Source organism: Cajanus cajan, chromosome 3, assembly GCF_000230855.2.
Source record: "Cajanus cajan strain Asha chromosome 3, NIPB_CcT2T_4, whole genome shotgun sequence".
Classification (NCBI taxonomy): domain Eukaryota; kingdom Viridiplantae; phylum Streptophyta; class Magnoliopsida; order Fabales; family Fabaceae; genus Cajanus; species Cajanus cajan.
This window is the reverse complement of record NC_138519.1, coordinates 16,681,132-16,690,069: the sequence shown is the minus strand read 5'-3', so window position 1 is coordinate 16,690,069 and position 8,938 is coordinate 16,681,132. Positions and strand designations below refer to the sequence as shown.

Genomic DNA, 8,938 nt, shown 5'->3' with positions numbered 1-8,938 from the left:
CTCAAGGTAACGTCACTGTTCATTAATTACTATCGATATATGCGCTTGTCTTGACTTGAGCGTCGGAGTGCCTTTTGCAGGTACCCTCCTTCTCACCGGAATATCCGCTTGGAGCTCTCGTTCGGCCTTTAGAGTACGAGAAAATTACTAGTGTGCCCTTCAAACAGGTACAGGTTGAAAAAATTTGAAAAATTTCCTATTGCTATTTTTTTAATGTAAAATGCTAATTTTGTAATTTATAAACACAAATATTTGTATTAAGTAAATTATAAATTTTAAAACATTTTAAAATAATAAAAATAAATTTAAATAATAAAATTACTCCTTTGATTTTTATTATAAAATATTTTTAACCGAATCATGCGGACTAATATAAGTATTAATATCAGTTGATTTTATTGAATTTATAAAATAAAATCATAATTTACAAATTTTACCTTTATTTATCATTCAATTTGCATAAGAGATAAATATATTATCCATATCAAAGCTTATGCATTAATACTAGCAAAAATGATAAAATACCGATTGAAAAGAGTTTAAAAATAAGAGAAAAAAATGTATATCCTCAAATCTTTAATAGAGAGAAACAAAGAAAAAATAATTTAATTCTTTTTAAAAACTATAAGATATTTTATAATATAACAATTTTATTTTAAAACCATACCTTATAATAACCACTGAAAAAATATTATTACGAGTATGTTTTAAGTGTGTCATCGATGAGGGCAGTTAATGCTTGCTTCACTGTAGTTAGTACAAGTAGGCGTGAGCAGAAAATTTTTCCCTGATCGAAACCGAAAGTTTTCGCGGTGAGTTTCTTAGTTCGGTCGGTTATTTCGGTTTTTCCAGTTTTTCGGGTTGTTAGACTCGATTTGTAATGGGTTTTGTTGGTCGGGTTCGGGTTAAAATATTTGAACCCGTCGGTATCCATACCCGACCGACCCAAAACAATCAAAAGGTATGTTATTTATTCTTGTAAGGCTAGCACCGCGAGAGTAAAACTAAAAACTCTAAGCGCTGCCTGCTCCGCGAAACCTTCTCTTCTGCTCACAAACTAGAAACCCTAACCGCCGCTCACGCAAACAAATCTTAATGCCGCGAGAGTAGTCATGTGAACCCTAGCATGGTTCATTCATCTCCGTTTGCCATTGGATAATTGTTTTCTCCTCTCTGTCTTCTTCCTCTCCTGTATCATTATTAAATCTTTAATAGTTCATACGGTATTTTTGTTTGCACTAATATTTTTTTTTGTAAGTGACCAATCTGAAGGCGCTGTAGTAGTTCTATTATATTCTTGTGTGTTTCTATATCTGATTCTGCCATAGAACTAAACACAGTTAATGGCAAAGTAGCTTCACCAAGCACGCCAATCTTGATCAAGAGACCACAATCCCTCAAATTAAATTGCAAGAGAGGTAGAAGAAATAAATATGTTGAGTTCTAATTTTTATATTAAAAATAATATTTATTTGGTATAGTTTTTAATCTACATTGAATGTCTACTTTGGATAAATGCAGGAGAGGTAGAAGAAAGATCAAAAGGAAGAAAAACATAAAAAGAAGATAAAAATCTTAAATTTACAAAGATTCAGGTACTTATTGTTTATCATGTTATGATTTTTTTAATAATTGATTTGTGTTTTGTTTTGAAAATTCTTATGTTAGCTATTTGTGTTAAACTTATTTAGTTATAAATATTTGTTTCACTTATTTAGTTAAATTAAAAATTTTGTAATTGTTTACATTAGTTTATATCTATTTTTTTGTATTTTTTTTGTTTTTGGTAATACTTGTTCATGTCCTTGACATTTAAACTTGTCTTGTTTATGTGAATGGTGAAATATTTTGGTTTTCTTGAATTCTTCTGTTATAGAGTCCATTTGAGCTTCATCAGATATAAAAGTTTAGTTTTTGTCTTTCTTTTCTTTTTCTTTTCTTGAGCCTAGCTTTATAAGGAACAATGAGAAATGAACACTTCTCTGCGGCTAGTTTCTAGGAATAGAAAATCAAGATCACTGATATGGGCCTGACCTTATTGCTATTGATGTTATCTTCCTACACAGACAGACCCACATAAATGCCTACATCTAATGTTCATTATTTCAAGCTTCTTCACCATAATGGCAAAGTTTGTTTACACTTTTGAACCTTTCTACGCAATTTTCTATCCCCTCTGTACTTTTGGTTAGTAAAGTTGCCCCTGTTTTGACATATTTATTCAAACATCAAACTAGTACCTTTGCAAGATATGACTCTACATCTATGCACCTAAAAAGGAAGCAAAAAAAATCTTGCAATTTAATGTTTGCTCATGATATGAAGCTAATTATGACTAGTTTTTTGGATTTCTATATTCCATGTGAGAGTTCGCTAGTTTCTTCACTTGCAAAGGAATTAATTATGGTATCGTTACCTGTTAAACAATCCTAAAATCTGAGTTTCCTGCTCCTATTATCATTTGATGTTTCTTGAGATTACTAATCAACACTGGAAACAGATAAAGAAGAAACACGTTTCATTCATTATTTCTGTTAAGCATAGGAAAAATAAAAGCATTTTTACAATTTCTGATGCATTACTCAACACTCACAAGGCACAGAAGAAAGAAAAACATAAAAAGAAGATAAAAATCTTAAATTTAAAAACATTCAGGTACTTACTGTTTATCATGTTATAATTTTTTTAATAATTTATTTGTGTTTTATTTTGAAAATTCTTATGTTAGCTATTTGTGTTAAACTTTATTTATAAATATCTGTTTCACTTATTTAGTTAAATTAAAAATTTTGTAATTGTTTACATTAGTTTATATCTATTTTTTTTTGTATTTTTTTTTCTAATACTGTATGACATTTTAAATGATGAATTAAAGTTTATAACTCTAAAATAACAAATTAAAAGTTGTTAAAATACCATAAACACTTAAAAATTACCTATGACTTCATTATACAGTAATGGAGCAGTCTAGTCAATTCGAAGAGGTTGCAACTCCCACCATGACTGAACCAGCAACATCAAGAGGTGATGGTGGTGGTGCACAACCTATTAGACAGCCAACAGTTATAGCTGAAGCTGTAGAAACTAATCTTACTGCTACCCTCCCAATTAATACAAAAAAGAGGAAATTAAATGCAAGTGGCTCTCAAAAAACCTCTATAGTTTGGGAACATTTCAAAACACTATCTAAAAATGAATCTAAGGAGAAAATGGCTGAATGTAATCATTGTGGTAAATGATATAGGTGTGATCCAAAGATACATGGCACATCAAGTTTACTTAACCACATAGGAAAATGTCCTAAATATCCGAATGCTATTATTAATGACCCCAACCAAACATCCCTTACCTTGAAGAGAGATGTGAGCGGTTTGACAGTTGTAAGCCAAAGATACAATGTTGAAGCTTGTAGGAGGGCATTAATTGTCTTTATTATTTTAGATGAACAACCTTTTAGGGTGGTTGAGGGTGAGGGTTTTAAGCACTTTTGTAGAAAATTACAACCACAATTTATTGTACCATCAAGACATACAATAACAAGGCTTTGTTTTCAGTTTTATATGGATGAAAAGCATAAGCTAAAGGCTTTCTTTAAGTCAAATTGTGCTAGGGTAGCTCTCACTACTGACTGTTGGACGTCTATTCAAAATTTAAACTATTTGGCACTCACAGCACATTTTATAGATAATGATTGGAAATATCAAAAAAGAATCATTAGTTTCTCAATAGTTCCTAACCACAAAGGGGAGACCATAGGAAATGTGTCTACAATTACAATTGACAATGCTTCAGCCAATGATGTGGTTGTAACATATTTGAAAAAAAGGATCAAGAATATGGGAGGATTAGTAATGGATGGTCAATTTTTTCATATGAGGTGTTGTGCCCATATAATAAATCTAGTAGTGAATGATGGTTTAAAAGATGTGCACAATTCAATTGCAAGTATTCGGACAGCTGTTAGATTTGTAAGGTCTTCACCCCAAAGATTGGCTAAGTTTAAAGAGTGTGTTGAATTTTCAAAAATTGAATGTAAAAAATTGTTATGTCTTGATGTTCCCACAAGATGGAATTCCACATATATGATGTTAGATACTGCTGAAAAATTTCAAGTTGCCTTTGAAAAGCTTGACTTTGAAGACTCAAGTTATCTGGAGGTTTTTGGGATAGCTGGTCCCCCAACTATAATTGATTGGGAGAATGTTCGAGCATTTTTAAAATTTTTGAAAATTTTCTATGAGGCCACTAAGGTTTTCTCTACATCATCACATGTCAGCTTACATGTTGCATTTCATCAACTATCATCCATTTATTTTGAACTTAAGCAATCAGCTATGAATCTGAACACTATTTTGGCCATGATGGGTTTTAATATGAAGCAAAAGTATGACAAATATTGGGGTAATATAAATAACATCAATCAACTACTGTATTTTGGAGTTATTTTTGACCCTCGTTACAAATTTGAATTTGTGGATTGGTCATTTAAAGAAATGTATTCAGATGATGCAAATTTTGCTGAAAATTTGTCCACTTCTTTGAAAGAAAATTTGTTCCACATGTATAATTGGTACAAGACAGATTATGCGAAACAAAATGAATCTGCACAATCCTCTCATGATTCAGCATTTTGTGTTTCTCATAGTGAAACTTCTGTCTTTGTTGAAAATCCATCATATTTGGCTAGGAAAGATGCTTTTAAGAAGCACTTGAGGGAAAAAAAATTCTATTGATAGAAAAAATGAACTTGAAAGGTATTTAAATGAAACTTGTATAGATGCTGATGACACATTTGACATTCTTGTTTGGTGGAAACAAAATTCTTCAAGGTTTCCTATACTATCAAAAATGGTTAGAGATATTTTAGCCACCCCAGTTTCTACAGTTGCTTCGGAAAGTGCATTTAGTACAGGGGGTAGAGTTTTAGATGCTTTTAGAAGCTCTTTAAGCCCACAAATGGCAGAGGCACTAATTTGTGCTCAAAATTGGTTGAGGTCAACTACAACCCAGTTCAAAGATCTTAATATCAATGAAGAGTTTGAAATTTCAGAAAAGATTGTTACAGGTATCATAATATTCTTTTGCTATGAAAATTATTTAATATTTGTGTTGTACATGAGTTAACTATCTTATTTTTAAATGTATTGTAGAATTTCAGGTAATTTTGGCAAGTGTTAATGAAGTTCAAGGAGGAGATGGATCGAGTGTCATAGTTGGTCCATCATCTCAATCACAGTCATTAATGTGATTGGTCATACTTAAGATGTTTGTAATTTAAATGAACCTTTTTTATATTTTATTTAGTAATTTATGCTTTTTATGTTTCTTGCTAATTTATTTTCTTTTTTTTTTCAGATTGACCTTTTTGCCATTTTGAAGTCATTTGTTATAGACATGGCTATTGTTGTTCCTTTTGGAGAATTTGTCATAAATGATCCCTGTGACACTTATTTTGCTATCAATGTTAATGTTCACTTGCAAATTGGGTCTTTTTTAGGTAACTTTTTAAATAGTTTTTTCAATTGTGTTTTTTAAAATAGCAACAAAATTTTATAAATATGATTTTGCTTATGTGTACATAAATGTCTATTTTTTTCAAGTATTTTGCTATTACACCTGGTGCTCCTGGTCTTGGCCAACAGTTTTTGTATGGGCAAGGACCCCCTGCTATGATGCCTCCACAAGTAAATACCACCCAGTTGTTTGCATCTTCAGCTTCTATTTTTGGTTATACATTGCATTAGAAAATGTTTTATAAATCTTGAAAACTATGTCAACAAACATTTTTTACTTAAGCTTTTCAGTTATTCACCTTTTTAACTTGTCCCCTATTTTTTTTGTTAATATAACACCCGAGCAAAGATCAAGTGATTTATATGTCCTCCATGCCATTATGTGAAGCTTATAAGTTCAATTAATTCACATCAAGACTGTAACTATATATTAATAAATGCAGGCTGGATTTGGTTACCAGCAGCAACTAGTTCCTGGAATGAGACCTGGTGGTGCTCCCATTCCAAGCTTCTTTGTTCCTATGGTTCAGCAGGGCCAACAAGGGCAGCGCCCAGGGGGACGTCGAGGAGCGGGTCCTGTACAACAACCCCAGCAGCTAGTGCCTATGATGCAGCAGCAGGTGTGCTCGTGCACAGTTTTATTTCTTGTCTCATATCTAACTAGTATGTATGCTTGTTGGTGTGATACTTATAGTAATTGTTTCTCAGATGCTTCCAAGGGGACGTGTCTACCGTTACCCACCTGGCCGCAACATGCAAGATGCCCCTCTTCCAGTAGCTGCTGGTGGAATGCTGTCAATCCCATATGACATGGGTGGTATGCCAATGCCCATTCAAGCTTTGCCTACAGCTCTCGCTAATGCCCCACCTGAACAGCAGAGGACTGTGAGTCTTGATTTTAGCACATTTGGGTTGAGTACTCACTGATTCATCATTCATGTGATCTGTTAGAAAACAGTTATACTGATTCTTTATCGTGAATGGTTTGGTAGATGCTTGGCAAAGCGTTATACCCGCTTGTGGATCAGCTGGAACATGATGCAGCAGCAAAGGTTACATGCATGCTTTTGGAGATGGACCAGATGCTCTGAAGGCAAAAGTAGCTGAAGCCATGGATGTTTTGAGGAATGTTGCTCAGCAGCAAGCCAGCAGTCCAGCTGATCAACTAGCTTCACTCTCTCTCAATGACAATCTTGTCTCTTAAATTCCGTTGACAGGAATCTGAAACTGCACTCTAATTTTTTCTATTTCGTGTGCTTCCCTCACTTTATTTGCTGTTTTAGTCCGTACTAAGGAAGTTCTTGGTACTTCGCTTTCACATTTTTTTATATTTCGTTTCTGGATTGTTGTAGTTTTAGCACAGCTTGTTGGATTTATTAGTTTATGGATTTATGGGTTTGCTTTATTTTTGTCCTCTGTTCCTACTTGATAGTTTTCGTTGATTCTGTCCATGTGTTTTTGGTAATCATCACTATTATTTCTCTTATTAAGGATTTGAATTCGATCTAAACTATTTAATGTTTAATTTGACTTTAAAACATGAAATGGAAATATTTTTAATGTTAATAGTTGTAGTCAATTTTTTCTCTTTTGTACTTTTAGAACTAGTTGAGCACTCTTGTTTTAATTGACTATTTGAAACTGAAAAAACAAAAACCTGAAAAAAGATTATAACAAAAATAAGGCCCAACTCTACTGGTTTAAATAGTTGAGAAAAAAAGAGAAAAAAAATGTAAGGTCAGCCCAAATTAATTAAATAGTTGTTTAGATTTTGAAAAAAATAACAAATAAAAATATTGGGCCCAATATGGCCCAATCCGACTAACCCGATCCAATTAACCCGAGACCCGAAAACTCAAACCCGACAAACCCGAAACACTGTTCACGATCAAAAATGGACATTTTTTTATTAGATCGGTTTGGATTGGGCTAAATATTTTTTACCCGAATCCGTCCGAACCCGTCCCGTGCTCAGGCCTAAGTACAAGTACAACCTCAAGCACCAATATAGAGGTTCAATTGCTTTTTAATAGTAAAAGTTGACAAGCAAGTCATGTCCATCCAAAACAAAAATTTGTGAAACATGCACCTTAACAATGTAGTTCATGGTTTTCCTAGATCTTTCTTAAACATGATACTAAGACGGACATATATTTAAAGTTTTGTGCTGGAGTTAGCAGAAGACAATAATGAATAACTTTAATTAGGTACCCCACGAACTTACGCGTTTCACTGAAAAAAGTACTTACAGTACTAAGAAATAACACCAGCTACCAAACACAAGTCATTCATGTATATGCGTTCATTGTATTGGTTGTTGAGAGTAGATGCAGAAATATTAATTATTATACACAACGTTGCTGAAGCAATTTAAGACAAAGATATCAGTGAATTCAAATGATTCAATTCAACGTGCTTTTTCTTTGTCAGTGTGAACCCTATTAAACTGTCTTAACTTGGAAAATTAGTGTCCCACTTTTTACTTTGCACATATCTAAGTGGAGATGGATGTGGATGACCCCTGATTAGTGCCACTAAAGTACCCTGCAGAATCCTTCTTGTCCCTACTTTTATAACATAAATCTATGGAGATATGGAGATATACAGAATCTCAACTCAAGATTTTAATAGAGCTTTCAGTATATTTCCTTATATAGAATTTTTGTTAAAAAAAAAATAAACTATTTTAGAAACAAAATGTTACAAAATTAATTTGTATTTGAAAACAATATTTTAAAAGTGAGTTTAAAATTCTCAATTTTATTTTATCAAGTATATTTATATTTTTAAGAAATACATTAATTTAAAACTTTAATTAATATAATTAATTATACTTAGCACATGATTTTGTTATTAGAATTCTAAAATAGAGATAATCTTAATAATTTATGCATGCAACCAATCTTTAAGTTGTAACCATGATTTCCAAGAAATTAATTCACTTGTAGTGATGGATAAAAATTATCACTAAAAATTTAAAATTTGTAGATGAATATTTATTTTACATTAATTCAAAGACAATTTATCCATCAATTATATGAATTATATAACAACATTTTTTTTCATTTTTACCTATATAACAAACAACTATATAAGTATAAATGTTTGAATTTTATCTACACTAAATATTTATAAGTATAAATAATTTTTAGCTTTACTCATAAGTATCATGTACGTAGGAGAATAAAACATTCATGAGTATAATTTATTTTCCTTGTAGCTATTCATATTCATGCCAGAGAGGACAGATAAACACAGGGTTGAGATTGACCCTTTTAGAAAAATAACCATGCTTTTAATTTCAGAAAATAAAATTGATAAAAACAAACTATTATTCTTTAAAAATAAGTTGAAGTAATGAAAACAAAAATGATATATATCTATATATTTTTTTGTATTATTGTTGCTCATTCAGAAGGAAGAAA

At 31.7% G+C, this 8,938-nt stretch overlaps 1 pseudogene across 1 annotated transcript; it reads left to right on the top strand.

The window, feature by feature from the left end:
* The first annotated feature begins 5,567 nt into the window (after positions 1–5,567).
* LOC109804072 (polyadenylate-binding protein 8-like) lies at positions 5,568–6,918 on the top strand (annotated as a pseudogene). Its single transcript, XR_014432265.1, has 4 exons — positions 5,568–5,684; positions 5,957–6,133; positions 6,222–6,398; positions 6,506–6,918. The product of XR_014432265.1 is annotated as a polyadenylate-binding protein 8-like (transcript).
* The last annotated feature ends 2,020 nt before the right edge of the window (positions 6,919–8,938 follow it).